We start from the raw sequence: 15,446 nt of genomic DNA on the forward strand, positions 1-15,446 counted from the left end.
TCCTAGTTCCTAGATTCCTTTGTATTTTCCCAGTACATCACCGCCCTCTCCTTCTTGCCTTTGCTTCGTTCTTTCCTCGTCTGTCACACACTCTCTGGTGCCCTGCCACCACTCTCAGCAACCTATAAATAGCAGAAATGACATGGAATTTGGAGGCAGTGATTTGTTCAGTTATTTATTACAAGATCCATGACAGGGTCAGTGCTGGGAGCTGGATTTTAATACTAGTGCTGTCCCTGGCTAGAAGTTTTAGTCAGCTTGTGTGCTGCTGTGACTAAAAGACCCCAAAAGAACAACTTTAGAGGAGGAAAAATTTATGTGGGGGCTCAAGATTTCAGAGGTCTCACTCCACAGACAGCTGGTGTCATTCCTGGGAGTTCAAGGTGAGGCAGAACATCATGGCAGAAAAGTGTGGCAGAGGTAAGTAGCTCACATGATGATCAGGAAGTAGAGACAGATTCCACTCAACAGAAACAAAAAATATACCCCAAAGGCACACCCCTAATGCCGAGCTCCTCTAGCCACATCCACATAACCTTCCCTGACCACTCAGTTCATCCCATGAGGAGATTAATTCACTGATTGGGGTAAGGCTCTAATAATCCAATCATTTCACCTCTAAATGTTCTTTCATTGTCTCATATATGAGCTTTTGGGGTCCACCATACCACTAGCTGTGTGATATCAGGCCAGATCCCAGCATAAAGGAGATGGCACTAATCTTAGGATAATCTGAGGAGGGTTTAGCAGAGGTATTATCTGCAAAGGTGAGGGCAGTTTCAAAATGAACCACAAGGCCGCTGGCATAGCCAAGGCTCCCAGGGTGAGGGGAGAGAGTTCCTTCATCAGCCCAGATGGAGAGAGACCTGCAGAGAAGCCTTCCTTGAGAGGAATTATGTTGAGCCTGAAGAAGAAACCTGAGGAGTTAACTCAGGGACTCTTTTGAGGACCTCATTGATTACATACCACTAAAAGCCAGAGGACAAAGTGGCCTTTGATGTCCTGCCCTCAGGACAGCCTCCCAGGGCCCACAGCAGCTTGGAAAAGAAGTAGGGGTGCACAGGGAAGATTCTTAGCAGGTTTCATGTCCTTTCTTAGCTTCAGTTTTTTTCATTTTTCAGGTGTTAACTGATGTGTGTCAAGGGCTTGCTACAATGTCCAGCACATAAAAGTCATATAATCAATTACTTCAATAATTATTTCAATCATTAATGTTTAGTGACATAACTAACAAAATAATTACCTTAATTGATACAGTTAGTAATTATTGAGCATCTTAAATGTTGGACACCGCTGTGCAGTGGGGCCATGACTGTCACAGGGCAGAAGTGGCCCTGCTCTTGTGAAGTTTATGGGGGAAATGCAACACGTCAGCATTCAAATAGGTAATTATTTAATGATAATATTGATAAGTATAAATTAAATGTGTATTTTTGTCCCTGTAGACTGTGGGCTCCTGAGTGCAGAATCTAGTTTCTGAGTCAGAAACCCTAGAGACTAAAAATAGAATTTACTTTCTCTACAATGAAAATCTATATTTAAGATTATTTCTGGTACAGAAGCCTATTCTCCTTACTTCAGGGTAAACTTTATCCCTTCAGAGATTTTTTTTTTTAATTCAGACTCAAGGTTTTCTCAGTCAGTTTGGATTTTCTCCTCTCTTTCTCTTTTGCATCTTCATGTAGAGAGGAATCAGTATTGTGTGTTGGTAGGAAGGACTTTTGGAGCTGAACAGTCCTCTCGGTCTTGCTGGCTTCTTCCAGCAAAGCAAGTAGTCTGCCTGTTGAATTGATCAACTACAATCCCACTAGTATGTACAAAGGCAGCCAAGTCTCCCTTTGAGCCTGACTCACACTGTCCATGTGCCATTGGGCTGCATCCTCCCACTGGGGTCTGTGACCCCCTCACCCAGAAATGCAAGATGTGCCCATGCCCACTGCTTCTCACTATTCTAATCTTCACTTCTGGGAGAAATATTTGTTGCCTCTGCACACCCCATCAGCAACACATAGACTTTCCAGGTAGCTCACCAAAGCCCCAGCACTCCATGCAACCGTCCCTCTTGCATGCAGAGCAGCACAGAGAATTCTGTGCGGCCTGCTGTCTTTGCAAAGCTCAGATAAGACGGTTGTTTCCAGGTCTTGCCAGTGCTGAGGGCCTTTATTCCCCCAAAGCATGCTATTCCCTAAATTTCACCAAGGCAGCCAGACATAGGTGTCCTTAGTCATACCTAAAGGGAGTTCTAAGGTGCTCCTTTTCCTCCCCTACTCAGCCTTGAAGTTGTTCTTTCCCCTATTGGAAAGTCTTGCTCCCAACCATGAACAGATTGCATCTGTGGAGGCAGGATGGTCTGGCTTTTATCTAGTCTCCTTCCAATCTTTTGTTATGGCAGGAATCTAAGCCTAATTTCCTTTACTGCTTAGCCTTTTAAGTTACAACATGCTGGATCTCACAAATCACAAAAGTCTTGGCTTGCATGGTCATGGCTTCTCTGTTCAAGAGCAGCATCCACACAGGGGAGGGAGGCAATGTGGAAACCGGAGGCAGGAAGCATAGTGAACTCTTCAGCATGTAACCAGCTGACTTAGATTTTACAGATCCAAACCCATGAGAAATTGAATGCATCCTAGACTTTCTAATCAGTTAAATTAATGAGGAGATTAATAGATCAATGAATTAATTGATATCCAGAGGAAGAGTTGAAACTCTGGCTTATTAGCCATCCTGGCTTATTCTGAGAGTGCTGTGCAGTCTACCAGTGTGAATAGTCACAGTGCTGCTGGTGTTGATTAGAATACTGCATTACATCGCCTTGGATTCTTCTAGAAGGAGAATTCCTAGGGCAGACCATGAGGCCAAATCTGTTTCAAGGGAAAACATTTGGTTAATATAACCCCTAGGAAATCAGCAACAGCCCCCCCACCCCAATCTGAAGAGTGTTTGAGGATTGTTACGAAGGCAAAACAAAAGCCAAGCTACTGAGAGTTTTCTTGTGTGTGTAAGTCACAGCTGCTAACCAAACAGTCATTTGAGGCTACCCTACTGCATTTCTTTCGTCTATGACAAACTTGTGACTTGCTTTCAGTTGAGTGTCTGTTTCAGTTTTCTCCCCATATGTTTCTGAAGCATTTGGAGAAAGTGGAAATTACTCCAACGGAATCCATCTGCCAATGGTAAAAATTAGGGAGGAATTACAAATAGTTGAGGAGATGTTCTTAAAATGCAGTCTGATCTTGATAAATGGGGGACATGGGCTGAAATTAGTAAAAGGAAATTTAATCAAGTAGCTCATGTAGGGAGAAATGAAACCTAATATTTAACTGAGTAAAATCTGCTTCAATAGTATTGCCAAGCATGCTTTCAGGGATTTGGCTATTAATGCAATGGTTATGAATCATGTGAATGTGTTAAAATGACAACCGCGGTATAGTTTTACATCTATGGAAATATCACAAATAAAATTACTTTAGAAAGATCATTTCATCATTTTCACATGAGACAATTAATTGACTGCTGTAACTAAAGCAAACAAGATGGAACAGCAGATTTGGAAAATGAAATAGCCTCACGCAACTCATATTGGTGAAGTGAATATTCTCTGATGCCCAGAAAAAGATGTAAGAGGAGCAGGGCTATCTGTAGAAAATGTTCTGTGCAAAAACAGAAAGACTGCTCCTTAGCTTTTGATTCTGTCTTGTGGCAGTGTCCTTTCCTCTGTCTGAACTATTATGTTGAAAATAGGTGTGCAATCAATATGTCTTCTGTGACAATCTCAGGTCAGGATGGCCCTGATGGAATCCTTGCCTGCACACCCACCCTGGCCATTTGGGCCTCAGTTACATAGACCTAGATTAATTATAAATGTGATTTGTAACATTCCCAACATAGATCTATTTATGGCCATTTCCATTTTTTAATATGTAGTAAACATCTGTTAATCTATCAGTTGAAACAAGCTGGGAATTTTCAGTGAGCTTCATCTTGGTACCAGATTCCAGGTTCTACTCTGTCTTCCCAGCACCCTGCCTCTGACATGAGATGATATGGAATGACCATCATCCAAAATCCCAGGTTTATTATTTCTTTTTCTTCTACTTCATGTAATCTTATTGCTTTAATTGAGAACCTTACAAGGTATATTTTTAACTTTATAAAGGGTATCATAATGTATGTACTTCTTTTCACTTATGTTTACCACTTATGCTATGGACATTGCCACATCCATCCACATTGTTGTGTGTTACTGTGGTTTATTCATTTTTACTCCTATACAATATTTCACAGTGTAAATATACATCTTCTCTCCTTGTGGTAGACACTGGGTCATTTCTAGGTTTCTGGCACTATATAAACAGTGGTACTACTATATACATTCTAGTAAATTTATTTTACTAGAACAGATTTTCCTAGATCATCTTCATCATTATTCAGATACTCCCCAGTAACTCTTACGCTAAATTCACCTGTTTCTCTACTTATTCTATATTCTCTCACTATGGCTCTTGTTAGGTAACTATATTATCCCTTCTAGCTAAGACTCAGCCTAAGTACTGTCTCTACTTTCTCACTGTCTACCTTCTCTTCAACTTCTATACCCTCTACTCTGCCCAAACTATTTTTGCTAATGTTATCAGTGATTTCCATGTTGCTTCATCCAATGAACATTTTTCATCAACCTTATTAGAGCTGTTAGCCATATGTGACTCACTTAAGCAAACTTCCTTCTTAAAACGCTTTTCTTCTTCTTTTCACTTCCATGTCACCCATTCTTTTGCTTTTTTTCCCTTTTCTGTCTGTATTTTAGCTCTTCCTCCTGTACTTACTATTTAGTGATAAATATTGGAATTCAGGTCAGTTCTAGGTATCTTTCTCTTCTCCCTCAATACTCTCCCATAGGTAGTCCCATTGATACCTATGGTCTCAGCAAAATTCTCAGTAGCATCTCCCCCACTTTACTCTCAGAACTGTCCCAGTTTGGATGGTAAATTATACATCTTCCCTACTTAGACACTGAAAACTTCCAGTTCATTCATGGCTTCTTATGGCCATAATTTTATTTTAAAATCAAATTATCTACAAATCTCTTTCTTTGGATATTTTACCTTTACTCCAAACTTAACATTCCTATAATTGGACCTTTCCTTCTCAAGTCCATTTCTCCCAGTTTCCATCTTTAAAAACTGGTATCTCCACTCACTTGTTGTTTGACCTCTAAACTCTGGAGATTAGGGTGTGGGGTGGGGTATGTGTATTTGTGATTTCCTGTTCCTTAGCCCATCCATCTCTAAGACCTATCGGTTCTAACCCATTACGGATACAGACAAAAGCCATCACACCCTACTGCCTGGAGACTGTGAAGGGCTCTTAACTGACTCCTCAATTCCATTTGTTCTCCTTCTCTGTGTCACATCATTTCACCATCTGCTGAAAACCTTTCCACAACTCGCCATTACACTCAGCATAAAAATCACACGACTTCCCTGGCTTTGGAGGCTCTGAGAGTTCTGTCTCCTGGCTACTGGTGTGTCCTCAGCCTGAGTCATTCTGCTCCTTTTTACCCGACTCTCGGGGCACATTCTCAGCTCGTCCAATGCAGCCATCCCTCTGTGTCTCAGGTCTCAGCACATGGAGTCCTCTCCCACACAGGCCCATTCTTAACCTGGCTAATGCTTATTTATTCTTTAGGTCTCAGCTCAAAGACTACTTCTGCTGGAAAATGGCCTCATTTGGCAGTGGTGGTGAAGTGGAATATCATTTTTTTTTCAATTCCAGAGTAAAACATTTGCTTATGAAATTATGAAATATGCCCCCCCAATACCATCCATAATCCCATCATTCATAAATATAGTCAACATTCTGGTGTGTGCTTTTACAAATCTTTTCTCTATGAACATAGCATAAGTATCAGTTGCTGAGATGACCCAAAGTCCTGTACTTAATGAGAGACATTTACATATAATTCATATTAGGCCTACTTGTTTACATTAGAAAAAATTTTCCCCCTTGCGTTGTCTCTAAGGCTCCACAGAGGTTGGGCAAACAGTTCTCCTGGTCACATCTTGCTTCAATTTCCTGCTTCCACTGCTGTTTTGATCTTCCTTGTGTCTTATCTGTTGTGTAAACTCAGATATGGGACACAGTCCTTGATCCTTAATCCCAAGATTCTTATTGCTGGGGGTGGGGCTGGAAAATGTGGCAGAAGAGCACAGTCTTCCCTTAAAATGTCCGTTTTCAAAACTCCTTTATCTGCTCCAAAATGAGGGCACCTCACTATCCACTAGTGCAAGCTGCCACTGCGTGACCAGTCTCCCTCTCAACAAATGCCTCTCCTCACTCAGTCCTCCACCTGCCCCAGCGTTGATAACTTTCCATGTGGGGAACAACTCAATGTGCTGTCTGTTCTTTTGGTTCTTTCCAGGTTATTTCTGGAAGTTCTCAGTTTCCATGCTCGATCTTCTCAGGCATCTTTCCTAACAATGGTAATTTAGGCTGGGAGAAGCCTTGCCATTCCTCCACTGGGCAGATACAGTTCTCACCAGCTGCTGTTTTAAATGTCAGCCCACCCCCTTGGCATAAAGCAATGCTTTCTTCTCTCCCCAAGCTGGTGTCATACAACCTATGCTGGTTTGAGATCTACTTTATTCAACAATCAATGGGGAACCTCCTTTATGTCCAAACATGAATGAGGCATAGGTAATGAGTTAAGTACATCATTTAATGAACTGTGGTGGATTCCATTCCCTGCTAAGTTGTCAGAAATGCAGATTCTCAGGCTTTGTGACAGGTTCAATCCTTCAGTGTCTACATTTTGGTTCCTAGGACATTTATATGTACATGAAGTTTTGAGATACACTAGAGTATGACCTTTCTATGACTTTAATAAGAACCAAATAGCATTTTTTTCAGTTGTAAAATCTATATAAGACAATTCTAGACATTTATATAGCTATTTGTGCTGTGAAAGAGCCAGTTTTACTCCTTAAATGTGACACAGATGTCAAAACACAAAATGCTTTGTGAGAATAAGGATATCTTCAAGGACTGTGCTACACCTTGGCTGAAGAAAATCATAGAATATGAATTTCACATTATAATTTTATGGAAAGTTAAAATAGCAATTTGGTGTTTGTAAAAATGATAAAAATCTTATCTTGTCTTTTCAAATAGAATGATATTAAGATATATGTATATACATACATATGTCTAAAATTCCTTTTGCTTTTGACTTATTAAAAGCATAGTTACCTTGGTATTTATCCAAAAGCACTCAAATCAGCATACTACCATGATATATGCACACCAATTTTATAACAGTGCAATTCACAAGAGCCAAGTATGGAACTAGCCCAGGCGCCCATCAATAGAAGAATGGGTAAAGAAAATATAATAGATATACAAAATGGAGTTTTTACTCAACCATAAAGAAAAATGAAATTATGTTATTTACTGCTGTTAAATGGATGGAACTGGAGAACATTATGCTAAGTGAAATAAGCCAGACTCAGAAAGTCAAGGGTTAAAATGTTTCCTTTCACATGTGGAAGTCAGAGAGAGAGGGGGGCGGGTCAGGGGAAGAGCAGGAGAGAGTGGGAGAGAGTGAGAGAACTAGTAAAAGGAGGATCTCATGAAAATAGAAGGGAGACCCAGAGAGTAGAGAAAGGATATCAAGTAGGAGGAAGGAGGTGAGGGTATAGGGATGTCCTGGGGAAAGATATCTGCCAAATTATGTTACGTCCATGTATGAATATACCTCAGTGAATCCCATATGCATATACATATATATGTACATATATAATTATAAGGCACTAGTTGAAATACTAAAAAAAAAATAGAAGGGAGGTCAGTAGAGTAAGTGGCCTCAGGGAAGGAGGTGGAGAGGAAAAGGGAAGGTACTAGGGGATGAGATTGATTAAATTATGTCATGTGTAGGTATGAATATGGCAGCAGAAAATAAGAAGACAGACAAAAAATTCCCACTACTATGTATAATGCACCCAAAATTTTAAAACAAAAATATCCGAAACAAAACAAATCAAGAACATAATTACTCTAATTGGAGTCTTTGAAGAGTGACTACTGTGACTCATAGTAAGGATGGAATATGCTTAATGGTCTAGGTCAAATTGAAAGCTGTGATACGGTTTAATCTGGAATCCCAAGTAAATACAGGAAAAATAAAACTCTACTCCTGGTGCTCATGTTGCAGGAGCCTATAGTGAGAAAATTGCTTTTTCATTGAAAACAAATCAAAGATTAACTTCCCAACATTACTTCTAATTTGTTTCTTTTTTAGAGTTCTTGGAAACTATTGATTTAACTAGTGAGTTATTTGCTGTGCAGGAATAGTTGTGAGAAAATGCCACTTTTTAAAACCCCTCCACTGAAAAGTCAACTAGCCCATTTTTTTTTTCTGCTCACATTTGCAGAGTTTCAGCTTCGCAGCTGGCAAAAGCATTAAGGCTGAGTATGTTTCCAATTAGAAGCAAGATTTTCCTGATGCACGGTCCAAGGTTACACAGTGGTCCACAGAGGATTTGTGGAGACCTTTTCCTCTTTGTCTTCTTATTTTCTGCTGCTGTTACACAGAGAGTTTGCAGAACTTTGGCTGCTGAACAAGATGTAAAAATTTCTGAAAAGTTAGTTCATTAGGAAGTAGCAATTGCATCTGAGCAGAGAGAATGCACCATTTCAGATGTGTTTCCTTGGAAATAACTTTCAGGAAGTCAGAGAGTTAAAATCCAGAAGGGCATTGTTTCACAAATGGAAGCTGTTTGTACATGTGCCAGTGGGAATTGTTTTAGAATGTTCATTTTAGGACAGAACAGAATGAAATAACATACTCTAAAGTATTTCACTGAGTAATACACTTACATGTTTTCCAAAGTTGTGAAGGGAGGAGAGAAAAGCCAAAGTAAAGGTGAAAAGTGACCCTTCAGCCAAACCTTCATTTATAACATAAAATCCTCCTGAATGGTTATGAGGATAGAAAAATATATTCAAATACTGCACACAGAAAAAAGGTAGTCACCTTACACCTTGCCATCAGTCTATCAGACATATCTTGAAAAGAAAATTATTCTGTGTTTTTATGTGATGACATATTGCATATCACTTTAAAATAAAGACCTGAGGCTTGCTACAAAAGCTCTTCTTACACCTCTACAAGTTATCAAGAAGTAGTTGATACAGGCTGAGAATTCCTAATCCAAAACTTCATTCTCCAAAATCTGAAGCATTTTGAGCACCAGCAGGACACCATAGTGGAAAATTCCACACTTGACTTCTGCAAGGTGCAACTGAAGATATTATATGAAGTTCCCATCCAGCAAGATATATAAGGCATACATGAAACAAATGAATTCTATCTTTAGACTTAGGTCCTATCTCCAGGATATATCATTATGCATATGCAAATATCCTCAAATTCAAAAATTCTCCAATCCAAAATTCTTCTGGTCCCAAGCATTTCCAGAAAAGGAGGCCCAACCCCTACTGCACATATCAAAGACACTTAACCTGAAATTAAAAAGAAACATAGCTAGAAGGAGATAAGTATATTTACAAATATTCAATACCAAGAACATTTTCGTAAATCACAATGTAAACAGTAGAAATTACTAGTTGTTTTCTATATGTACATGTCATGCAGGTCAAATAAGAAGTCTATCCACTTACACGATAAAGACATTATTTGGTAATATTCACAAAGACCAATTGATATTAGCATTTGTTGAAATAAAAAGAACAAGTTTTCAGAAATATTTCAATGTCTGTCTCAGTGTTCAAGTTTAGATTTAGCAGAATCTGTACTTGTATCTAAGTTCCTTGTGATTCTAAAGTATTACTTACATGAAGAAATAGTTGGAAATCTGAGCTAATCCTACATGTGGACTTACAGGGGGACCCTCCCACTCTCTAGAATGTGGTCCTCTGTTCAATACCCATGTGTGTGCGCCTCATACATACCACAAATGGAATACTAATAGGCATTAGTTGTTTTTATTGCTACTTGAACAGACTCAAAGTGGAACTCATTGGAATGAGAATCTAGACATTTTAGAAGATGCTTGCTTCATGTTGTCATTGCAAAATCAGTTATTATTAAAATGGCCTTCCCAATGGGAGGGAGGCTCTTGCTTTCTGGTCCCAGCCTCCACTCTCCTTTCAACTTGATTGTTACCTGTCTTCCAGCTGCTGTTCCACTTCCATTTTTGTCCCCTTGCAATCCATCTTCATGTGACAGCCAGAATATTGTGTTTTTTTTTAAGGTCACCAGCATTTTTAATCATAATAAAATATTCTTAATATAAAATTTACTGTTCTAACCATCTCAGAGGTACACGTCAGTGGCAGTGAGTACTTCCATATTGTTGCACTCCCATCACCATTATCCATTTTCAGAAATTTCCCATCTTCCAGAATGAAACTCTGATCAGTAAATAGTTAATTCTCCATTTCTTTCTCCTACCCCTGCACCTCTGTAAACACTTTTCCACTGTGTATCTCTGAATTTGAACACTCTGGATACCTGATGTAGGTGGAATCTTACTATTGTAAGATTTTTGTGTGTGTCTGGCTTATTTCACTTAGCATAATGTCCTCAAGATTTATCCGCAGTGTAGCATGCATCAAGATTTCCTTCCTTTTCAACACTGAATAATATTCCATTGTATGTAGGGACAACATTTTGTTTCTTTGTTCATTCATCAATGGACATGTAGGATTGCTTCCACCCCTGGGTTGCTGTTGGGTGTGAAAATATCTCTTTGAGATACTGCTTTGGATTCTATTAGATAAATGCAGAGAAGTGGGACTGCTAGATCATATGGTAATACTATTTTTAGTATTTTGAGGAACTGTCATACTGTTTTCCACAGCAGCTGCAGCGTTTCACGTTCTCACCAGCAGTACACCAGGATTTCAGCTTCTCTGCATCCTTGCCAACATGTGCTACTTTTTTTTTTAATAATAGCCATTCCACTGGGTAAGCAAAGTAATATTTTAAAAACACAAATTTAAAAATGTGTCTTCCTGCTTGAAACTCTCCATGGCTTTTCATTACTCCTTCCAACAGCCATCAAGCCTGTTCACATCTGATCCCTGTTTGGTTTTATTTGCCCACTTGGGACCTCTTCCTTGCCTAGCCCATGATATCTTTTGACTTCCTAGGACACTCTGTACTCTATTACATCCCAAGACTTTTGTATTTGTTCTTTTCTGTGCCAGGACTGTCCTCTTCCTTCACTTTGCATGGATGGTTGCTTATGCCCTTTTGGGTCATCTAAGAGTTACTAAAGACCCCTTGTAAGAATACCTCCCCATCCCTTTTGTTATTCTCTGCATCTTGTTCATTTTCTCTGTAGTATCTACCTATCATGAGTTCATTTCTTGCTTGCTTCCTGCTTGCTTTCAACAGAGTATAAACTTAATGGAGGGCAAAACCAGTTGCCTTCTTAGCCAGGTAGGATTGTAATAAATGCTCAATGATTTTGGAATTAAGTCACATGAGTTAGTAACCAAATTGCAAAAAGGTCATGGAAATCCACTATGTATTGGAAATTTTTCCCTCTAAAAATAGAACCTGTTCAATTTCTTGGATTTAAAAAAAGTATTTCAGAGAATAAATTTGTTGCCTAAAATCTTGTAAACTTTTTTCTTGTAATATATGTGTGTTTAGTATTAAGTAAACTACATGGTTGAATATTTATATTGCTAGACTCAAAATTGCTAAACAATTGTAACAAGAATGGCTTCTTCCTAAAACTGAGCCTTTAAAATTATTTCTATTTTTAAAAGATACATATTAAAAGGTAACAAAGCACAATACCATTTAATTCAAGCATTTTTACGCCACCAAGAAAAGGATTAAGTTATCACATTTTAGTTTTCTTTTCTTGCAATGCTGGTGCTGGGGACTGAACCCAGGACCTAGCTAGCATATAGTAGGCAGGTGCTCTACGTCTGAGCTACACCCCAAACCCCTAGGCTATCACTTTTATCTGAAATCAAGCCTATTTTATCCCAGTGTTCTACAATAACTATGAAAACATCAAATAATTTACCAAAGAAATGTTTTTAAAGCAATTTTAAGAGTATGTGGGAGGGAAACTGAGAAGTTTTAATCTTTATTCATTTTAATTTCATATTACTCATCTTGGGGTGGGAGGCTAGGAATACCAGTTTCAGTTATAGAGTTTACACATTAAAAGAGTAAATGAATTGCCTGGGATTCATTGAGTAAAAATGTTTCCTATACTGACAATTTGAAAACTCTCTGTCTGCACATTTACATACCAGCATCTAGATGTGAAGATTTTATTAATCCTGCTTAATGTCCAGGAGTCCTTTAATCTGGAAACTTCTCCCTTCTCACTGCTATCATGTATTTTATCCTCTTCTTTGACTTATTTTGACAGTTCATTTCACTTTTTTTCACACATTTTCTTTTTTTAAACCTGTCTTTTCTGTTATTTATTACACATATTTTTAAACAGACACCCCCTATTATTTATAAATCAGTTGTTCTCAGACTTCAGCATGCATTACAACATGGATGGGGAACTTGCTAGAAAATTGTTGGATTTCACCCTCAGAGCTTCTGATTCAGTAGTTCCTGGGCTATAGTCCAAAACACTGAGTTTCTAACAAGTTCTCTGGTAATTTTGATGCTACTGGGATGAGGACCACAAATATGGTTAAGGATCTGTACCACATGTCTAACTAACTCCCAGGTGATGTTGAAGATATTGGTCTTTGGGCTATCCTCTGAGTAGCAAGAATCTAGAACAGTGATTCCCAAATTCTGAATCTTGGACCAATAGCATCAAAATTACCTGAGAATTTTTCATTATAAATGCAATTCCTTAAACTCTATCTAAAACATACTAAATTAGAATCTGAATTTACACAAGATTATCAGGTGGCCAGTAAGCAAAATCAAGTTGAGAACCCCTGTTCTAGATCACATGGTTGTCATTATGCTGAGTTTATTGTATAGCCCCTTGATTAAATTCATGTTTTAGATAGTATTTTACACATTATTTAAAAGCCTTTAATGACTTTTAAAAATCATAATCTTGATTATGAATATATTTTCTCAAAATAATCTGAAGCTTCCTGTTATGAACTTGAATTTTTTTTGTCTCTTAAATTATTTATGCTCCTTCCAGTTTTCCTTGTTCAGATTGTTAATTTTGTTTCTTGTATTTGTATCTGTCCTGTAGTAACAAGTTATCCCAGAAATTGCTGTGGATCGTAAGAACAAAAGTGTGTTTCTTGTTTATCTTCTATGTTGACTGAAGTTCAAGGATGGTTCTACTCTTCTCCACGAGTCTTTTATCCTAGGAGGCTGAAGGAGGGATCTTAATATGGACAATTCCTTTCTTTAGGCTGAAGAAAAAGAGAAACAGGGTTGACAGAACACACAAGAGCTCTTAGGAATTGTATTTGGTTATGGGGCTCATCACATCTGTTGACATGCTATGCCAAAGCAAGTTGTAAGGATAAACTCAATGTCAAGAACATAGGAAGCACATCTTTCTGCAGGAGGTACAAGTCACAGGTCCATGACATATAATCCTGTTACAGGAAGGGGAAGTAAATAATGTCCTTCATTTTATATGATGTTGGTCTTCTTCAAAGAACTGAATATATAAAACCAACCTATATTGGAATGAATTTCCTCCGAAGTGGTATATATCTGTTTTTCCTGCAGTCTTCTCCCTAGAATACCTAGAATGAGAGGAATACTATTTATTGCCATGAGAAGGAGTGGTGAGCTTTGATCAGCTGACTTCTCTGTGTATGAAGCAGGCAAGTGCCACTTGCTAACAACTCCTGGGGTGGTTTATGCTCATTATTCCCACAGGATTGTCTCATTAGAAGGAAGCATATGGGAGGTAGAGTAGAAGGAGAAGGAAGAATCCTTAGACCAAAGGATATTGGTCTAAAAGCTTGTAACGTGCTTGAACTTTGTTGCAATCAAATTACACCATGGAAGTAGTGGTGTGGGTGTTACAGAGGGTCCTTCAGCCCAGGTTTGGGGTTTAGGTATTTTCTCCAGCACTTTGGGAAGCCAGTGGAGGATTCTAAACAGGGAAACAACAGAATCTGATGAAAAAACCTCTTCCTCTTGGAACTGATGAACAATTTAATAGAAAAGAATGTTTGTTATATACATCATTTGTTATGAAGAATGTTAAAATAAAATGAGCACTTAGAGGCTATTTTGACCCAATCTAAGGAATTTTTTAAATCAGTCAGGGTCCAATCATCTGACTAAAGTTATACTAGTTATTTAAACAAAGGGAATCAAATATAAAGAATTGTTGTCTATTCCCAGCACTAAAAAAAATTGTTAGGGCACTTGTGGAGTTGTCAGCTGGTGAGTGAAGGGTGAAGAGGAAAGACTGGGGTGTTATGGAGACAGCATTCATGGGAAGCAGCTCCAGGGCTCAAGCTTGGGAGCAGAGAAAAAGTTGAGATTGTTGATACTTAGAAGCCTACAGGAGGGACCCATTAATCTGAGATCCAGAACTCTGAGGAGGGACCTGCATGGCTGATGACGTTACCAAGCCCTTAAATTTCTCTGGGGGGCCTCTCTGGTGTATTTCCTGCCACACCCCTCAGGATTAACCACGGTCCTGACTTGATTCCCATGCATTTCTTAAGGTTTTACCACACATGTATGTAGCCAAACATTATGTTGTTTAGTGTTTTCTGGTTTTAACTACTAAGAATAGTATCTTCTAAATATTTTCTTCTAAAAGTTTCATAGTTTTGGCTCTTCTTTGAGGCATAGGATCCATCTTGGGTTGATTGTTTAAATCTCAGGAGGTTTATCTTTCCCACAGTGGCCCTGCTCTGGGCAGGCTCAGAACAGACACTGAGAACTGGGTAACTGTCAGCAACCATGAAAGAGGGATGCTGACATCCTCTCTGGATGACAGTGGGGACAGCTGACCAGCCCCACCAGCTCCTAATGATGAATGGACAGTGTGTACTCTGGCGCTGGCCTGGGTTGACTCTTGTTTTTCTCGGAAGTCTTTCTTTTGAGTGGCTTGTCATGGCTGATTTCTGTGTCATTTTGGTTAGGCCACAGTAGCCAGATATTTGGTAAAACTCTAGATGTTTTAATGAGGGTATGTTTTATATGAGATTAAGATTTCCATCGGCAGACTTTGAGAAGAGCACATTACCCTCCGTAATGGGCATGGGCCTTGGAGATCAGTTGAAGCCTTTAGACAGACAGACCTCCCCTATGGGAGGAAGAATTTTGTCCGAGGCTGCCTTTGACTCCAGGTGCAGTCTCAAATCTTCCTGGGGTCTCCAGCCTTCGGGTTTTTGAACCTCCAACCTCCACCATCTCACAAGCCCATCTCTTACAATTCCTCAGTACGTTCAGGTGGTTCTCAACTTACCCAGGTTAATGTCCCCATAAACCCATC

At 39.0% G+C, this 15,446-nt stretch overlaps 1 long non-coding RNA gene across 1 annotated transcript in view; it reads right to left on the bottom strand.

Moving 5' to 3' along the window:
- Positions 1-9,539: 9,539 nt before the first annotated feature.
- Positions 9,540-15,446, bottom strand: part of LOC120893082 (uncharacterized) — a 154,715-nt gene continuing 148,808 nt past the window's right edge. Inside the window, exon 5 of the long non-coding RNA XR_005738054.2 lies at positions 9,540-13,731. This is a non-coding gene — a long non-coding RNA (uncharacterized LOC120893082). The remainder of the gene's footprint in view (positions 13,732-15,446) is intronic.

This window comes from Ictidomys tridecemlineatus, chromosome 7, assembly GCF_052094955.1.
Source record: "Ictidomys tridecemlineatus isolate mIctTri1 chromosome 7, mIctTri1.hap1, whole genome shotgun sequence".
Lineage (NCBI taxonomy): Eukaryota > Metazoa > Chordata > Mammalia > Rodentia > Sciuridae > Ictidomys > Ictidomys tridecemlineatus.